Source organism: Trachypithecus francoisi, unplaced genomic scaffold, assembly GCF_009764315.1.
Source record: "Trachypithecus francoisi isolate TF-2019V2 unplaced genomic scaffold, Tfra_2.0 Lachesis_group7, whole genome shotgun sequence".
NCBI classification, from domain to species: Eukaryota; Metazoa; Chordata; class Mammalia; order Primates; family Cercopithecidae; genus Trachypithecus; species Trachypithecus francoisi.
This window is the reverse complement of record NW_022681472.1, coordinates 56,613,727-56,632,741: the sequence shown is the minus strand read 5'-3', so window position 1 is coordinate 56,632,741 and position 19,015 is coordinate 56,613,727. Positions and strand designations below refer to the sequence as shown.

The 19,015-nt window shown below is 40.1% G+C and overlaps 1 long non-coding RNA gene across 1 annotated transcript; it reads left to right on the top strand.

The window, feature by feature from the left end:
• The first annotated feature begins 7,583 nt into the window (after positions 1-7,583).
• On the top strand, positions 7,584-17,285 carry LOC117079212. The gene is made up of 3 exons (XR_004435318.1): positions 7,584-8,708; positions 10,856-10,948; positions 16,737-17,285. It is a non-coding gene; the product is annotated as an uncharacterized LOC117079212 (long non-coding RNA).
• Positions 17,286-19,015: the final 1,730 nt, after the last annotated feature.

The window sequence follows — 19,015 nt, the reverse complement described above, 5'->3', positions numbered from 1 at the left end:
CAAGATCTAGCCTGGGGTATAGGGTATCTGCATAAAACTGATCACCCAGGGAGTTTACACTTTTGAGTTTTAACTTCTAACCCATCATTCTCTGTGGACTACTGCCAGAGTTAGCTTTCTAAGTTAAACGTGGTTATCTCATTCCATGCTAAATAAACAATTCTATTAACCTTTGGGATTAAATAAATCCAAACAAAACCCTGGCTTGTGACAGTGGCAGCCCTCCCTGCTGATGAAGCCTAGTGATGCTTCTGTACCTAGAATGCTTTTCACTTTGGCTTCTTCTTTTGAAACTCAAGATAATACAAACTCCACCCTCCTACCCTTTAGCATAGAACAGTGCATCCAGTGGGGATCCTGATTATTTTGTGTTTTGCCTCACCGCAGACATACCCTCTCGGGCTGGTGGTTCATTACAATTTCTTCTGAAAGATTTTCTTCACTGTTAAGAAGGCAGAGAAACACCTTATTTTTTCAAAATTGTAATACAAAATGGTTCAAATTTTGAGGATATAAAAGAGCTGGGTATTTTCAGACGAAGTCAGATCTATAAAGTTCACACACTAGTTCCAGAATCTAGTGGCAGGTTGGGTTATAGCTTTATGTTAGGTAGCTGATTGGAAGTCAGTATTTGTTGTGAATTCGAAGATAAGTCATTCATCTGTTCTTGAAATGTCTGCTTTTTCAGGTGTAGCAAACTAAGTGGCCAGAGCCAACAGCTCTGGAGAGGAGACATTTGGATTCTTGCAGGAATTAAGGAAACAGAGTTGATCCTCATTTGCAGATTACATATTTGCAAATTTGCCTACTCACTAAAATTTATTTGTAACCCCCAAATCAGTGTGCATGCTGCTTTCATGGACGTGTACAGAGCAACAAAAAGTTAGCGTCACCTGACATCACACTTGAAGACGAGTATCCCTTTCGTGGTCTCTTGAATACTATGTTCTTGACATTTTTGTGCCTTTTGTGGGTGGATTTTGCTGTTTAAAATGGCCCCAAGGATAGTGCAGAAGTGTTACCTGGTGTTCCTTAGCACAAGCAGGAAGAGATGAGCCTTTTGGAGAAAATGGGTGTTAGGGAGGCTTTTTTTCAGGCATGGGTGTCATGAGTTACATGAGTTCAGTATTAATGTATGTTAAATAAGGTATCAACAGAAACACATAAAACAAGGTCATGTATTAATTGCTGGACATGTCACAGGCTTACAGGAACCTAATCCTGTCTTTCCCCTAGGGGGGCAACAATTTGGTACAGGTTGATTATCCCTTTTCAGAAATGCTTGGGATTTTGGAGTATTCACATACACAGAATGAGATCTTGGGAATGGGACTGAAGTCTAAACACAATATTATTTCATACACGTTACAGCCTGAATGTAATTTTTATACAGTATTTTCAGTAAATTTGTGCATGAAACAAAGTTTTGACCGACCCATCACATGAGGTCAGGTGTGGAATTTTCCACTTGGGTCATATCAGCACTCAAAAGTTTTGGGTTTTGGAGCTTTTTGGATTAGGGATGTTCAACCTGTATTTTCTGATTCAGTGTTCATGGTGATTTCTTCCTTTTTTGAGACAGAGTCTCGCTCTTGATGCCCAGGCTGGAGTGCAGTGGCACGATCTCGGCTCACTACAGCCTCTGCCTCCCGGGTTCAAACGATTCTTGTGCCTCAATCTCTCAAGTAGCTGGGATTACAGGCGTGTACCACCATGCCTGGCTAATTTTTGCATTTTTAGTAGAGACAGTTTCACCACGTTGGCCCAGCTGATAGCAAACTCCTGATCTCAGGTGATAACCCTCCTCAGCCTCCCAAAGTGTTGGGATTACAGGCGTGAGCCATGGGGCCTGGCCCATGGTGATTTCATAGAATATAACTGCTATGAGTAAAAAGAACTGACTGTAGTTGTGTATATGGTAAATAACATAGTTTATAATCCACAATGGTTTGTTTGAAACTACCTGGTTTCATAGGATTTGAGATGCAAAACAGAATAAGACAACTGACATTTTTTGGGCTACCACGTATCTTTTAAAGCATGTGTATGACTGCATCATTTGACAGTTTTGACACAAACTAATAGGTGACATTTTTCTGTGGATACTAGATGTATAATGGTTAATTGGAAACTTCTGGGATTTTTTCTGTTTCAATATGTATGCTAAGACTTGCATAGATGAAATAAGCTCAAGTAATGTGCCTTGTTTATAGTATGCTATCTTTGGTTTGGTTATGCGAGAGACGTTAATGGAGAGTACTTTGAAAATTGCTTATTTTTGGTTTAAAATTGTGATCCCAGATTATTCATTTAAAGCAAGTATATGACTTTTTTTGTTGTTGTTGTTTGGTTTTTGTTTTTGAGACAGAGTCTTGCTCTGTTACCCAGGCTGGAGTGCAGTGGCGTGATCCCAGTTCGTTGCAAGCACCGCCTCCCGAGTTCAAGCAATTCTTATGTCTCAGCCTCCCAAGTAGCTGGAATTACAGGTGCACAATACTACATCCGGCTAAAATTTTTGTATTTTTAGTAGAGACAGAGTTTCGCCATGTTGGCCAGGCTGGTCTTGAACTCCTGACCCCAAGTGATCTGCCTGCCTCAGTCTCTCTAAAGTATTGGAACTACAGGCGTGAGCCACCACGCCTGGCCGAAATCAAGTATATAACTTTGAAGAGGCTCTGGATACTTAACGTTTAATGAGTGCACTAGACAAGTTGTCATGGAAGCAAAGTAAAATCCTAAGTCTGAGTTGGAAGCACCATGGGTGGAGCTGCTCAGTATACTGCCTAACACTGTCCAGCTATGATAGTCTGCTTCTTGGCTCTCTGCTAGGAGACCTAGCCAGTCATAGGGACATCTTTGAGTAAACCAGTCAGGGCAGACACACAATGCCAGTGCTACACCAACGAATTTTTTTTACTTTTTTGTATTATAGAGACAGAGTCTCACTCTGTTGCCCAGGCTGGAGTGCAGTGACACAATTGTAGCTCACTGTAGCCTCCAATTCCTGGGTTCAAGAGACCCTCCCACCTCGGTCTCCAAGTGGCTGAGACTACAGGCACTCACCACCTCGTCCAGCTAATTTTTTTATTTGTAGAGGTGGAGGTCTTGCTATGTTGCCCAGGCCAGTCTCAAACTCCTGGCCTCCCGAAGTACTGGGATTACAGGTGTGAGCCACTACACCTGGCCCTACACCAATGATTTTTTTTATTTTTGTATTTATTTTTTATAGAGACAGGGTCTTTGCTCTGTCACCCAGGCTGGAGTTCAGTGGCATGATCACAGCTCACTGCAGCCTCAACCTCCTGGGCTCAAGCCATCCTCCCTGGCTAGCCTCCTGAGTAGCTGAGACTACAGGTACACTCCACCACATCTGGTTAGTTTATTACTTATTTAGAAATGGGGTCTTGCTCTGTTGCCCAGGTTAGTCTTGAACTCCCGATTCTCCTGCCTAGGCCTCCCAAAGTGCTGGGCTTATAGGTGTCAGCCACCATGCCTGGGAATGAATTATTTGTCTTCCATTTTCTACGCCTCATATTGACTCTCCCTCTTCAGTAAATATAGCCTGTCTTCTAAATTAAATTTAAGAGTTTTTAGTTACCACTTTGTATAACACTCAAGATCACTTTGATACATCTCCTGTTACTGTATCTTCTCTACCACCTAGTTTCACATGCTAGGGAGATACATGGCAGGATTGCAGGATAACCTAATTTTTATTTGTTATTTATTTTTTCTTGAGATGGGAGTCTTGCTCTGTCATCCAGGCTGGAGTGCAGTAGTGCAATCTAGGCCCACTGCAGCCTCCACCTCCCAGGTTTAAGCGATTCTCTTGCCTCAGCATCCGGAGTAGCTGGGACTACAGGCACATGCCACCACACCCAGCTAATTTTTGTATTTTTAGTAGATAACGGGGTTTCGCCATGTTGGCCAGGCTGGTCTCGAACTCCTGACTTCAGGTGATCCACTGGCCTTGGCCTCCGATAGTGCTGTGATCACAGGCATGAGCCACTACACCCAGCCAGGATAACCTAATTTTTAAATTTAAGATAGTATTCTTTTATTTGACCCTCAAAATCATGGCAAGTTTGCAAAATACTGTATTATCTAAAAAAGTAGAAAAACATGCAATATATTTACTTTGTTACAGTATCCCCAGAAACAGAAACAACATGAGTTTTTCATTAGCTCTGATGTTCTTTTTGTAGAGAAAAAGCTCTACATGTTAGAATATTTGTCCTTTTCAGAAAGTTCCCACAAGATACATAATCACTGATAAGGCATACATGAGCAGCCGGATTTATGATTGGTGATGGGTTTTTGTTTCTATACCCCACCCCAAGTGAAAAAAAAAAATGTGTGGTACATGAAATATTTTTTATTATGCTTATTTCGAATTGCCAGGTAGATGGCCAGCCTGACATTCAAAAGTATTTTATCAGCCCCTAAATGTCAATATTTCCCAAACTATTTAAATCAGTAGAAGACATTTTTGCTATTAAGAATAAAAAGTCGTAATGTAAAATGGACTAAATGCCAGATTATGTGCTAAACAAGTCTTTTAAATTTTTAACTTAATATTTCTAACAGAATTTTTTTTTTTTTTTGGAGATGGAGTTGCACTCTTGTTGCCCAGGCTGGAGTGCAATGGCACAATCTTGGTTCACTGCAACCACCACCTCCCGGGTTCACGCGATTCTCCTGCCTCAGCCTCCTGAGTAGCTGGGATTACAGGCGTGTGCCACCACATCCAGCAGCTAATTTTGTATTTTTAGTAGAGATGGGGTTTCTCTATGTTGGTCAGGCTGGTCTCGAGCTCCCAACCTCAGGTGATCCGCCTGCCTCAGCTTCCCAAAAGTGCTGGGATTACAGGCATGAGCGCTGCGCCCAGCTTTAACATATTTTTATAAGCAAATCATTTATAAATATGGGTGACTATTCTTTACAAATCCAATTGTGACGTGCTGGTAATTTGATGGCACCGCAATTATGGCCAACAATGAAAATTGTAAAATAATTGCCTGAGGAACGAAGCTCATGTGCACTAAAAAAAAAAAGAGAGGCAGGGATTCTTAGAAGATTGTTAGAAGTATAGAGCAGTGAGTTTTTTGGAGATGGAGTCTTGCTCTGTTGCCCAGGTTGGAGTGCAGTGGTGCAATATCTGCTCACTACAACCTCCATCTCCTAGGTTCAAATGATTTTACTGCCTCAGCCTCCCCAGTGGCTGGGACTGCAGGCACCCGCCACTGTGCCTGGCTGATTTTTGTATTTTTAGTAGAGACAGAGTTTCACCATGTTGCCCAGAGTAGTCTTGAGCTCCTGAGCTCAGGCAGTCCAGTTATCCTGCCTCGGCCTCCCAAAGTGCTAGGATTGCAGCTGTGAGTCACTGTGCCCGGCTGATAAGCCTGTTTTTTAATCAACCAATTTTAAAAAAATTTACCAGAGCCAACTCAGAATTAACATTTGTAACTGCTAATATTGAGTATATGTATGTGTTTACTTATCAAGCAAACTCTTTACTTGCCCTATCTCATTTAATCCTTAAAACCACCCTATGAAATTGGTTCAGTAGTATGTTCCGATTTTGCAGATGAGGAAACTGAAGCATCAAACTGAACTGTTACTTGTCCAAAGTCACAGAGTAAGTTGGGGTGGAGCTGGGCTGTAAATCCAAGCCGACCTACAGACTCTAGAGTTCACGCTTTTAGGCTTGGCATAAACTGCCTATAAACTATAAAAAAGTAAAACTCCATAAAATCTCAGGTGCTTGGACTACCTTCAGTCTGAGAGATGGGGGATGGGGAGACACAGGTAGCAAATTTTTATGTTTATTAAAGCATGAAATATAAAGCAAAAACAAAGATGCTTTTGTTTTTTTTAATTTAAATTTTTATTTTTTTACGGAATCTCACTGTCACCCAGACTGGACTGCAGTGGTGCGATCTCAGCTAACCGCAGCTTCCACCTCCCAGGTTGAAGCACGTCTCCTGCGCCAGCCTCCCAAGTAGCTGGTACTACAGGCGCATGTCGCCACACCTAGCTAATTTTTGTATTTTTAGTAGAGATGGGGTTTTACCATGTTGCTCAGGCAAATCTCGAACTCCTGACCTCAAGTGATCCACCTGCCTCGGCTTCCTAATGTGCAAAGATGCTTTTTTGTTGTCATATTTTAAGGCAGTCAAAAGGAATGAGAAAGTCATTGTTTAGAAGAAAAGGAATCCTAGTGACGAGTTGTCTTGAAAGAGAAGAAAAAAAAGTTAAAAAACAAATAGAAGAAAAAGGAGATCTTTACCCGTGCTGGGTATAAAATTCTAAATCAGGATACTTCCTTTGAGCATCTTCGACTGCCTGGGGAATATCAGACATTCCTTTAGTGGCCTTGTGATCATTTTGCTGAGCTTGTTCATATTCCTGTTCTAGGTTCTCTTAGAATTGATAAATAGACTTAATGAAAACCTTTTAATTACCATGAGGTTTTAATAGAACATGTGAAATTAATGTTCTGACCTTGTATTGCACTTCTGTGCCAATTAGGAAGATGTCTCAACCTTTTCTCAACAGTTATTAAGAAATATGTTAGATAAAACACTGATTACTACTACTAAAGAAGAACTTTCCAACAAATTGGAAATGTTTTCTTTCAGATGAGTAACACAGACTGCCAGTTAAGTAGCAAAGCCCAATCTAGAACTCCTGGCTCTCGGACATCAGGGTCTGTGCTATTAACTTGTTTAATTTTGCTTTTATTTCTCTTGCTATTTATGGAGACAATGTTTGATATTTTCTTTACCAATTATATTAATGAATAATAACTACTGTCATTTAAACTTAGCTTTCATCTGATCTCATGGAGATGACATAGATGTTTTGTGCCATGTGAGTGTAAACACTGATCCTGTTCCAGCTCTTTCCTTGAAGAAACAAACCAGTGGACTTGGAGAGGTGGTGTTATTTATCGTGTGTGAATGGAGCCAGAAGACATCTAGCATACCATAAATAAGCTCCCCTTGAAGAATTTCCTTTTAATCACATCTTTGATACATGGCAGTTTGGGAACATCACCCCTTGCCTTGCTTTGGGTTTTAAAAAAATATTATTCTTTGTTTTTACTACACCCAGATTTTATGCATGATATTTTAATGGAGTTATTTATGTACAATTGATACGGCTTTATGATTTTTGACCAATGTTTATTTTTGTTTTTCATATTTCTTTTTTTTTTTGACACGGAATTTCGCTCTTGTCGCCAGGCTGGAGTGCAGGGATGAGACCTCGGCTCACTGCAACCTCCACCTCTTGGGTTCAAGTGATTCTCCTGCCTCAGCCTCCTGAGTAGCTGGGATTACAGGCGCCCACCACCACGCCCAGCTAATTTTTTATATTTTTAGTAGAGAAGGGGTTTGTCATGTTGGGCAGGCTGGTCTCGAACTCCTGACCTCAGGTGATCGCCCGCCTCGGCCTCCCAAGGTGCTGAGATTACAGGCATGAGCCACCACCCCTGGCCTATTGTATTTTATTTTTTGAGACAGAGTCTTGCTCTGTCACCCAGTCTGGAGTGCAGTGGCGCAATTTCGGCTCACTGCAACCTCTGCCTCCCGGGTTCAAGCAATTCTCCTGCCTCAGCCTCCGAGTAGCTGGGATTACAGGCGCCCGCCACCACGCCCAGCTAATTTTTTATATTTTTAGTGGAGACCGGGTTTTGCCATGTTGGTCAGGCTGGTCTCAAACTCCTCAGGTGGTCTCAAACCTCAGGTGATCCACCCGCCTCGGCCTTCCAGAGTGCTGGGATTACAGGGGTGAGCCACCGTGCCTGGCCCTGACCAATGTTTGTATCCTGTAATCACTCATATAAAAATGTAGAACATTTCCAGTACCTCAGAGGGTTCCCTTGGGCCCCTACTCAGTTAATATTTGTCCCCTTCCCCAAAGGTAGACATTCTTCCTATGTCCTATATTTGTGGTAGCTATTTTGAATTTCATGTAAATAAATACATATTGTGCTTGTCTGCTTTTGTCCAACATGATGTCTGAGATTTCTCCATATTATATGTAGCAGTAGTTAGCTCCTGTGTTGCCGCATAGTACTCCATGTATGAATATATCACAATTTATTCCTTCTATTGATGATGGAAACTTGGGTTTTTAGTTCTTGGCTGTTAGACAAAAAACAAGCTTGTGACTAGGTCTCTGAATCACAGTAAGGCAGCAAGCTGGATATTGTGTGCTGCAGTGATAATTGCTCTGCTAAGGCCACCAGCAATCTACAACTTGATTTATTGCGTTGAAACAAGGCCAAAAACTCCAGAGACAATGTAACATTGATAATTGCAGGACAATCAATGTTTTCATATTGATTCCCAAACAAGGGGAAAATGTCTTCAAAAGCTCTGCAAAATCAGAGCAAGTCTTAAAATGAGAACAATTACTGTCTGCATAAAATGAAATGTCTTGAAATGTATGCTATTACTACTTTGTGACTTCAAAACAAAGCTACGTATAATTTCCTTTCTCTTAATTCACCTTTTCTCAGGCGTTAGGAAGGGGTTTTGCTATTTAAAGAAGAAAAAGACTACAACGCTAATGACAACTACAGTGATAAAAACAATGACGATGATTCAGGAATTTGCATTGATACCCACCCCTGATGTTTGAATCCTAGATGGGGTGACTCCAGCAAAATGGAAAAAGCATGTAGAGCCAGGCCTATCTCTGTAAGAGCACTTAAGAGTAGGGGCATGACTGGGGTATTCTCTCTCGCTTTACTGCTTGGCACATTCGGTAAATACTTGTTGAATGAATTCAGTAAATACTTGAATGAATGGTTCAAACATGAGATACCATTTTTCTTCAGGTTATGAATTTCTAAAATTAGAAAATGATTACTTGAGACATGGCATACTTCTTTTCAATGAAATAATTAAAGCTTAAAATTGCAAGAATAATATTCAGAATTTTCATATATCCTTTACCCAGATTTACCAGTGTTTAACATTTTGCCACATATTCTTTTTTTCATTTCCTGCATATATATATATTTTTTCTGAACCATTTTAGAATAGGTTGCATATATCATTTCCCTTTACCTCTTACTACTTTAAAAAATTCTTTATATATATAATTTATAGATGGGGGTCTTGCTATGTTGTCCAGGCTGGTCTTGAACTCCTGGGCTCAAGCAGTTCTCCCACCTTGGCCTCCCAAAGTGTTGGGATAACAGGCATGAGCCACTGCGCCTGGCCCGCTCTTCTTATTTGTGTATTTCCTGAGAACAAAGGTGTTCTCTTATATAGCTATACACCAATTATTACATTCAAGAATTTAACATTGAAAAAATCATAAGTCTTCTTACCTCAACTTCTTCAGTTGCTCTGATAATGTTCATGAAATTTTTTTCCCTCCAGTCCAGGATGATGTTTTGCATTTTGTTGTTTTTTGTTTGTTTTGTTTTTTTTTAGTCTGCAACTGTTCCTCAGCCTTTTAGTAGCTTTCATTAAATCAATCCTTATTTTATAAATGTTCTTCAGTTTGAGTTTGTTATGCATTTCCTTAAGATTAGATTTCAGCAGGCCGGGCGCGGTGGCTCAAGCCTGTAATCCCAGCACTTTGGGAGGCTGAGACGGGCGGATCACAAGGTCAGGAGATCGAGACCATCCTGGCTAACACGGTGAAACCCCGTCTCTACTAAAAAATACAAAAAACTAGCCGGGCGAGGTGGCGGGTGCCTGTAGTCCCAGCTACTTGGGAGGCTGAGGCAGGAGAATGGTGTGAACCTGGGAGGCGGAGCTTGCAGTGAGCTGAGATCTGGCCACTGCACTCCAGCCTGGGTGACAGAGCAAGACTCCGTCTCAAAAAAAAAAAAAAAAAAAAAAAGATTAGATTTCAGCTAACTTATTCCAACCCAAATAATGTATTTTTTTCCAGTGTATCACATCCTGAGGCACATTTTGTTCCTCTCTTCCTCATTGGTGATCATTTTGATTAAGGTGATGTCTGTTTTCTCTACTGTAGAGTTACTATTTTACCTTTTGTAACGAATTAGCAGTTACAAAGTGGAGAGACACTTTGAAACTATTTAAATATTCTGTTCCTCACCAAACTTTCCCCCTAGATTTAGCATTCATTAATTATTCTTGCTTGGACCAACCTTTACGAGGATGGTTGAGAATGGTGATTTTCCAATTTCATAAGGTTGGTTGAGAATGGTGATTTTCCAATTTCATAACTCCCTTCACATGTTATCAGTTGGTATAAGGAAGGGCACCTCCCATACTTATTGATTGATTGATTATCAGTATGACCTAAAGAATTCTTGTTTTATAACCAGAGTTATAATCCATTATATTCTTAGTTTGATGCTCACATTTTCTCACACTTGGCCAGTGGTAGCCCGTTCAAATTGGGTCCTGTGTGCATATAACAATCTCCCATCATGTTTTGAACACTTTCTCACTTCTTGGCTTAACAAGATGTTCGAGATTTATTTTGTACTTCCCTTACCCCAGCCCTGGGACCAGACATTCCTCTAAGGAGTAAAAACCAAGATAAGGCTTTAGGTGTGCTCATTGCAACTGATTTGACATTGCTTCTAAGCCCTTTCAGAGTTAGGAAATTTAAGAGTTATAAAAGTCCATGCTGATAAGTCTCAATCTCAATCCAACCTCCAATTTTTTTTTTTTTTTTTTGAGATGGAGTCTCGCTCTCTCACCCAGGCTGGAGTGCAATGGTGCAATCTAGGCTCACTGCAGCCTCCGTCTCCTGGGCTTAAGCAATTCTCCCACCTCAGCCTCCCAAGTAACTGCCACCACAGGTGTGTGCCACTGTGCCTGGCTAATTTTTAATTTTTTTTTTTTTTTTGTAGAGAGAGGATTTCCCCATGTTGTTCAAAGTGGTCTCAAACTACTGGGCTCAAGGGATCCTCCTGCCTCAGCCTCCCAAAATGCTGGGATTCCAGGTATGAGCCACTGTGCCTGGCCTAATTTTATTATTTATTTATTTGTTTGTTTGTTTATTTATTTATTTATTTATTTAAGACAGTGTCTCACTCACTCAGGCTGGAGTGCAGTAGTGTGATTACAGCTCACTGCAGCCTCAACCTCCTGGGTTCAAGCCATCCTCCCACCTCAGCCTCTGGAGTAGCTGGGACCACAGGTGTATGCCACCACGCCTGGCTAATTTTTTAAAATTTTTTGTTGAGATGGGAGTCTCACCATGTTGCGCATGCTGGTCTCAAACTCCTGGGCTTAAACAATCCACCTACCTTGGCCTCCCAAGTGCTAGGATTACAGGCGTGAACCACTGTGCCTGGCCCAGTGTAATTTTAATCTGCATTTCTCTTACTATGAGTGAAGCTAAACATTTATATGTGTGTGTGTATATATATATATATGAGCATATATATACACATATATATGAGCATATATATACACATATATATGAGCATATATATACACATATATATATGCTTTTTTTCTTTTTCTTTTTTTGAGACAGAGTCTGTCATGCAGGCTGGAGTACAGTGGGGCAAACGCGGCTCACTGCAGTCTCAACATTAACATCCTGGGTTCAAGCCATTCTCCCACCTCAGCCTCCCAAGTAGCTGAGACCACAGGTGTGACCCACACATATATATATGTAGACCACTTTTATATCTTTTTGAATTGTCTGTTCATGCCTTTTGGCCATTTTGCTATTGGGTTTTTGGACTTTTTGTCCTGCTCAATTTTAAAGACAGTTTTATGTGCTGTATCAGGGATAGTAACCATTTGTCTGTGATGTATGTCGGGAATACTTCCTCCCAATTTGTATTTTGTCTTTTAAGTTTATTTACAGTGATTTTTTTGGTCATGCAAAAGTTTTTTTATGTAGTCAAATTTATCAATCTTTCATTTCATTTAGATTTTGAGTCATAATGAAAAAGACTTTTCCTACACTCATTTTATGGAGAAATTTGCCCACGTTTTCTTCCACTATTTTTAGTTTCGTTTTTTACATTTAGATCTTTGATCTATTTGGAGTTTATGCTTGTGTGAAAAGATCGTGTGAAGAATGGATCTAATTTTACCTTTTCCCAAATGGCTGTCCAGTATTTTGTTTTTCTTTCTCTTTTTCTCCCTAAGCCAGACAGATTTGGCATGTTTGGTTGTTTGAATATCATTTATTTAAAAGCCCACCTTTTCCCTGGTAACTTCTGGTACCACCTTTATCATACACTAAATTTCTATTTGTAATTGTGTCTATTTCTGGGCTCCCTATTCTGTTTCATTAGTCTGTCTATTCATGCTCCACAACCATACTCTATCATACCAGCTTTGTAATGTGGTTTAATGTCTTACAGGACTGGTATCTCCTCAGAGCCCTTCCTTCTTAGTTTTCCTAGCTATCCTCACATATTTATTTTTCTATATGATCATTTCAATTTGTCTATCTCCCAGAAAAAAAAAAACCTTTTGAGAATTATATTTGGATCACATTAAATTTATATATTGACTTAGAATTGAAATCTTTTTTTTTTCTTTTTGAGACTGAGCCTCACTCTGTTGCCCAGTCTGGAGTGCAGTGGTGTGATCTCAGCTCACTGCAGCCCTCTGCCTCCCAGGTTCAAGCGATTCTCATGCCTCAGCCTCCCAAGTAGCTGGGACTACAGGCGTGTGGGCCACCATGTCCAACTAAGTTTTGTATTTTTAGTAGAGACAGAGTTTCACCAGGTTAGCCAGGCTGGTCTTGAACTCCTGATCTCAAGTGATCCTCCCACCTTGTCCTCCCTCTCAAAGTGCTGGGATTATAGGGATGAGCTACCACACCCCGCCTAGAATTGAAATCTTAATGAAGCTGAGATATCCTAGGCAAGAACAGAAGTCTTTCTTTTTGTTTAAGTTCACTTTCAGGTCTTTCAAGAGTGTTTCATAGTTTCATTCATATAAGTTTTGAACATTTCTTGTTAAGTTTTATTTCTATTTTAGCTTTTTGTTGCTTTTGTAAATGGGGTTTTTTCTTCCACCATTATATATCCCAACTGGTTATTACTTGTGTATATGAAAAAACATTACTTGTTCTGATTTTTGTATGTTATTTTTATATACTGCTACACTGATTTTTTTTTTAATTGAGTTTATTTTATCATTTTTTCCCAGGGTCTCAGGTGTGCTATCATGTCATGTACAAATAGCGATACTTTCACTTCTTCTTTTCTTCTAATTTTTATGCCTTTGCTTTGTCTAATTGTATTGGTCAAATACCTGTTGTGTAAATACTAGTGGGCCGGGTATGGTGGCTCACACCTGTAATCTCAGCACTTTGGGAGGCCTAGATGTGCGGATCACTTGAGGTCAGGAGTTTGAGACCAGCTTGACCACCATGGTGAAACCCCCGTCTCTACTAAAAATACAAAAATTAGCCGCGAGTGGTAGCAGGTACCTGTAATCTCGGCTACTTCGGAGGCTGAGGTGGGAGAATTGCTTGAATCCGGGAGGTGGAGGTTGCAGTGAGCCGATATCCCGTCACTGCACTCAGCCTGGGCAACAGAGCCAGACTCTGTCTCAAAAAATAAATAAATAAATAAATAAATAAATAAATAAATAAAGTAGTGGAGACAGTAGGAATCTTTGTCTTGTTTCTGACCTTAGTCGAAAAGTCTTTAGTATTTCACTGTTACGTAAGATGCCAGCTTTAGGATGGAGATATGTATCTCTATATACCTACACACACACACGTAATTTATATAGGAGATACGTGCATATAAATATATGTACTAATATATATATTTTGAATAAAGTAAAATATATGTGTATGTATGTTCATGTATGCATATCCATTATGAATTGTGTCTTTTAAACATGTCCTTTGACACATTTAATACCTTATTGCTAGATATGTAATGTTATGTTTTTCTTTATGTAGTACATCTTCTTTACTATTTTTCCTTTTGGTATTTAGGAACGTTTTCATTTTTGTTCTAATTATGTTACTTTTTTTTTTTTTTTTGAGATGGGGTCTCACTGTGTTGCCTGGGCTGGAGTGCAGTGGTGTGATTACTGCTCGCTTCAGTCTCAAATTCCCAGGCTCAAGTGATCCTCCCACTTCAGCCTCCCAAGTAGCTGAGACAACCACTTATCACCATGCTTGACTAATTTATTTTTTATTTTTTGAAGAGATGAGGTCTCACTGTGGTGCCCAGACTGGTCTTGAACTTTGGGGCTCAGGCAACTCTCCTGCCTCAATCTCCCAAAGTGCCAGGATTGCAAGCATGAACTACCGAGCCCAGCCCACCTGTTTTTGTTTGTTTGTTTGTTTGTTTCCGTGACAGAATCTTGCTCTGTCATCCAGGCTAGAGTGCAATGGCATGATCTCTGCTCACTGCAACCTCCGCCTCCCGGGTTTAAGCAATTCTTCTGCCTCAGCCTCCCAAGTAGCTGGGATTACAGGCATGTGCCACCACGCCCGGCTAATTTTTGTATTTTTAGTACAGATGGAGTTTCACCATGTTGGCCAGGCTGGTCTTGAACTTGTGACCTCGTGATCCCCCTGCCTTGGCCTCCCAAAGTGCTGGGATTATAGGCATGAGCCACCGCGCCTGGCCCTTTTTTTTTTTTTAACTAAACCTTTTATTATCTGGTCTGTCAATTTTTTAATGGTATCAACTTACAATCTAACACTCAATGATCTTATTCTATTTTCCCTTCTCTCTCCTCTCTCGCTTCTCCTCTCAATTTTTTGTTTGTTTGTTTGTTTGTTTTGCCCTTTTCTCTTTTTATTTTGGAAACTTGCAAATGTGTACGAAAGTATATAAAGTAATGTAATAAAGCCGGTGTTCCTATCACCTGCTTTCAACAACTCTCAACATTTGGTTCATTTTCTTTCATTTACATTTCCCCAATTCACATGTCCCTAGATTATTCTGAAGCAAATTTCAAACCTCATATCATTTTATCTGTAACTATTTCAAAGTATATATAAAGATAAAGACTTTAAAATTACTGCCACAATACCATTATCCCAGTTAAAATAAATGAATAAGAATTCCTTTTTCTCTCTCTTTCTCCTTTTTTTCTGAGACAGAGTCTCACTCTGTCACACAGGCTGGAGTGCAGTGGCAGTATCTCAGCTCACTGCAACCTCCACCTCCTGGGTTCAAGCGATTCTCCTGCCTCTGCCTCCCGATTAGCTGAGACTACAGGTGTGTGCCTCCATGGCCAGCTAATTTTTGTATTTTTAGTAGAGACAGGGTTTCACCATGTTGGCCATGATGGTCTCAAACTCCTGACCTCAAGTGATCAGCCTGCCTCAGTGTCCCAAAGTGCTGGAATTACAGGCGTGAGCCACCATACCCTGTCAAGAATACCTTAATATAAAATATCCAGTGAGTGTTCATACATCTCCAGTTGTTTTATAATTTTTTTACATGTTGTTTGTCTGAATTAAGGTTTAAATAAGTTCTAGTTATTTGTGTTGGTCAACATATCTCTTAAGCTTCTTTTAATTTAAAGGTTCTTGTTACTGATGACTAGGGATTCTGGGCACTTTTTTTCTTGCATATTGGCCATTCATATCTCTTATGAAGTGTCTGTTCAAGACTTTTGCCCAATTATTTTTAATTGGGTTTTTGTCTCCTCATTGCTGAGATGTAGAATTTCTTTATATGTTCTGGATACAAGTCCTTTGTCATGTACATCTGTCTTGAATATAGTCTCCCATTCTATATGTCTAATAGACAACTTATCTATTCATTCTCTTCATGGCATCTTTTGATGAGCAGAAGGTTTTAATTTGGATAAAGTCCAGTGTATTTTTTTTTTTTTTTTTGAGACAAAGTCTCACTCTGTTGCCCAGACTGAAGTGCAGTGGCACAATCTTGGCTTACTGCAACCTCCACCTCCCGGGTTCAAGCGATTCTCCTGCTTCAGCCTCCTCTGTAGCTGGGATTACAGGCGCAGACCACCGTGCCTAGCTAATTTTTATATTTTTAGTACAGAGGGGGTTTCACCATATTGGTCAGGCTGGCCTCAAACTCCTGGCCTCCAGTGATCCACCCACCCCAGCCTCCCAAAATGCTGGGATTACAGGCATGAGCCACTGCCCCCGGACATGTTATACTGAATATTTAAAGTATATTTTATTATACTTAATTTTACTATATTTATATATTATACTTAATTATATATTATACTTAATTATGCTATAATTCATTATATTAAGTATATTAATATTTTAAATTTTAACAATTTAAAATAATATTTTTAACTGTTTGGAGGTGAGGTATGAAGAGGCACTAAACAGCACAACCTTAGAGGGTAACCCAGTTACAGCATATTTTTTAAAGGTGTCTTCATTGTTTTGTTCTTGCTCTTATTTTAAAACTAGTAACTCCTTTAAAAAACTAACTCAGAATTCAGCAGAAAGTAAAAGTCCTTCATAATTGAGGGGGGTGGGGGGCAAGACGGCGAGTTAGGTCTGAAGTGAAACTTAAGTCCATTGTACCTAAAGAAATATTTTACATTTTTAAACAAATCAAAACAATGATATCCACGCCCAAGCCTCCGCATCCCCTACAACAGAGTAGCAGAATCAAAATGTCTTGCTTTTGTGCTAAGCTTTTTTAAATAATGGAATTTAATTTTTTTTAATTTGAAACAGTGACAAAGGCTGTGGAAAAGGTGGAAACACAGTACAAAAATTTATTTTCTAAACCATTTGAGAGTTGCTAACCTAATGCATCATACCCCAAACACATATTTATTTCCTAGAAACAAGGACGTTCTCCATAACCATGAGACTGCCATGGAAACGATCAGCACCATCGAATTCTCACGCCCCACTCAAGTTCCTTGATTACTTCAATAATGTCCTCCGTAGCAAAAGGATCTAGTTCAAAATCGGGAGCTACATTTTATTGTCGTGCCTAAAACATAAGAATTGCTCATTTACTTTGGAGCAGTTCTTCAGTCTATCCTTGATTTTCATGACCTTGACATTTTTGAACATTATAGACCAGTTATTCTCTAGAATAGCTTTCAATCTGGATTTGTCAGATACCTCTTTATTATTAAACTGAAATGATACATTTTTGGTGGAAATATCACAGAATTGACATTGCACTCTCCTCATTACATCCTCTCTGGTGGCCTATGATTCTATTTTATCTCATTACCAATGGCGTTCGTTTTGAGCATTTGATTAAGTTATCTGCCACTGTAAAGTTGTTATTTTTCTCTTTATAATTACTATGTTGTAGGGAGGTATTTTGAAACTATGTAAATGTTTCCTTGCCCATCAAACATTCCACGTGTTCACTGATTTATTTGTATCTGTATGAGTTTATGGTTTCCTATTTTACTCAATGAGTTATAATCTATTACTATCATTATTTAAATTTTTTTTCTGTTTTCTTTGGTTCCCCAGCAGGAAACGATGACTATCATTATTAATGTTAGTGCTTAGATTGTCCCTGATGTGACTCGTGGCAGATCCTTCAAGTTGGTTTCTTTGACCTTTTGACATGTCCCTATTATTCATTTTATTGTATTTATTTATTTATTTTTCGAAATGGAATCTCACCCTGTCACCCAGGCTGGAGTGCAGTGGTGTGATCTCAGCTCACTGCAACTTCTGCCTCCCAGGTTCAAGCGATTCTCTGCCTCGGCCTCACCTTGTTGGCCATGCTGGTCTCGAACTCCTGACCTTGTGATCAGCCTACCTCAGCCTTCCAAAGTGTTGGGATTACAGGTGTGAGCCCCGCGCCCAGCTTACTTCCTGGCTTTATGGCACAAGATGTGCCAGTCTTGTCTAATACCCTGCCCTGCGGTTACCCATTTTTGCAAGAAGCCCTGGTTTCTTTTAGTGCAATATGGCATTTGGAAGCCAAGATCTGGGTGTCAGCTGTGCTCCTATACATCAGGGTGGTCACTGCACCTACGCTCCCTTTGTGAACAGAACTAGGGAATGTAGGAAACACATCCAACACCTACTGAATCAGTCTGCAGTGTTAACAAGATCCCTAGGCGATTTGCATGCACTTTAAAGCTTTGGAAGCACTGCTCATCTATAGAGTAGACTCTGCTCTCCAAGCTAGCTATTTGAGTGTCAGCCATCGTGTTGCACGTTAGCCATCATGTTTCAGTTCAGCCATCAGGAAGGAGGAGGGGAAGCCATCATGTTTCATTTCAGCCATCAGGAAGGAGGAGGGGAACAAAAGAATTCACTTCCTGTTGAGTTAGGTCCCTTGAATCCCAGAAGTCTCTCAGAACACTTCTGCTAATGTCTCATTATTTAGAACTTAGTCACATGCCTACATGCAAAGGAGACAGGGAAATCTAGTGTTTTACTTGGGGGCCATTGCCCAGCTAAATAAAATTAATGTTCCTTTTTTTTTTTTTGAGATGGAGTTTTGCTCTTGTCACCTAGGCTGGAGTGCAGTGGTACGATCTCGGCTCACTGCAACCTCCACCTCCTGGCTTCAAGCAATTCTCCTGCCTCAGCCTCCCAAGTAGCTGGGATTCCCAGGCATTCACCACCACACCCTGATAATTTTGTATTTTTAGTAGAGATGGGGTTTCACCATGTTGGTCAGGCTGATCTCGAACTCCTGATCTCAGGTGATCCACCCACCTCGGCTTCCCAAAGTTCTGGGATTACAGGCATGAGCCACCGCTCCTTGCCTTAATGTTGTGTTTCTAAGGAAAAAAAGGAGATGCTAGCTATTGGGTGGGTTATAAGAGTCTTTACACCTCTGGTCTCTCTTAGTAGCAGCCTGTGTGTCCTCTCAGCATACAGGGAAATTGTTGGTACCAGCAGCCAACACTGGGCACAACAACCAATCACCCTTATGTGGACAGCAGGGAAGTCACTATGGTCAGCCCACAGTTGAAGGACAAATGTAAAACCCCTACCTCAACCCTCTCTCTCTTTCTTTCTTTCTTTCTTCTTTCTTTCTTTCTTTCTTTCTTTCTTTCTTTCTTTCTTTCTTTCTTTCTTTCTTTCTTTCTTTCTTTCTTTCTTCCCTTTCTTTCTTCCCTTCCCTTTCTTT